Source organism: Etheostoma cragini, unplaced genomic scaffold (assembly GCF_013103735.1).
Source record: "Etheostoma cragini isolate CJK2018 unplaced genomic scaffold, CSU_Ecrag_1.0 ScbMSFa_2964, whole genome shotgun sequence".
Lineage (NCBI taxonomy): Eukaryota > Metazoa > Chordata > Actinopteri > Perciformes > Percidae > Etheostoma > Etheostoma cragini.
In genome coordinates this window covers 687-1,776 of record NW_023267181.1, presented here as the reverse complement: position 1 = coordinate 1,776, position 1,090 = coordinate 687, and the positions used below count along the sequence as shown (strand labels likewise).

Sequence of the window (1,090 nt, the reverse complement as noted above, 5' to 3'; positions counted from 1 at the left end):
GGAAGGCCTAAGCTTAATATTTGGCACATCAAGAAATAGGTGGCGCTATTCCAACATTCAGACCACAGTCAATGCATGTAGAAATATTTAGGTTTACTACATATTTGCTGTCATTCAAATCCATAACAAAGCATCTGTGACTGAATCTAGTTTAAAGTCTCTATTTTTTTGCATTTTGAACATTTGCAATAAAATAAAAAATATGCATTTTCCCACAAATATGCAAAATAAATGCGTTTCGTCAGTTTCCGTAGTGTAGTGGTTATCACGTTCGCCTAACACGCGAAAGGTCACCTGTTTGAAACAGGGCGGAAACACGTTTCTTTGTTTGTATTGACTTCGCACAATCAAGCTCTGCGAAGTTAAACTCTCCATTACCTTCACGGAAAAATCTCCTTGACGTGAAATCGTGGCCAGGCCTACCAAAGTTTCCCCAGTGCAATAGTCATCACATTCAGAGATTCAGGAATATCCTGTCGAAAATTGATGCAGAAAAACTAGTCCACGCATTTGTTACTTCGAAGCTGGATTACTCCAATTCTTTATTATCAGGCTGCTTAAAAGAGTCCATAAAGATTCTTCAGCTGATCCAGAATGCTGCAGCACGTGTTTTGATAGGAACCAGGAAAAGAGATCGCATCTCTCCTGGTTTGGCTTCTCTGCATTGTCTTCCTGTAAAATCCAGAATAGAATTTTAAATCCTTCTTCTCACCTACAAAGCTCTTCATGTTCTAGCACCATCTTATCTTAATGAAAAAGAAAGTTGATGTGTATATGCATTTATTAAAAAGAAAGTTGATGTCATAATGAATTGTGATGATAAATCAAAAAGAAAGTTGATGTGTATATGCATTAATCTAAAAGAAAGTTGATGTGTATATGCATTAATAAAAAATAAATTGAATGTGTATATGCATTAACGAAAAAGAAAGTTGATGTTTATATGCGTAAATTAAAAAGAAAGTTGATGTGCATATGCAGTAATATTAAAGAATGTTGATGGTATATGGATTAATATCAATAAAAGTTGATGTGTTTATGCTTTAATATCAATAAAAGTTGATGTGTATATGCATTAATCTAAAAGAAA

General features: G+C 33.9%; 1 non-coding gene across 1 annotated transcript; it reads left to right on the top strand.

Moving 5' to 3' along the window:
* Window positions 1-244: 244 nt before the first annotated feature.
* trnav-aac lies at window positions 245-317 on the top strand. Its single transcript has one exon. It is a non-coding gene; the product is annotated as a tRNA-Val (tRNA).
* Window positions 318-1,090: the final 773 nt, after the last annotated feature.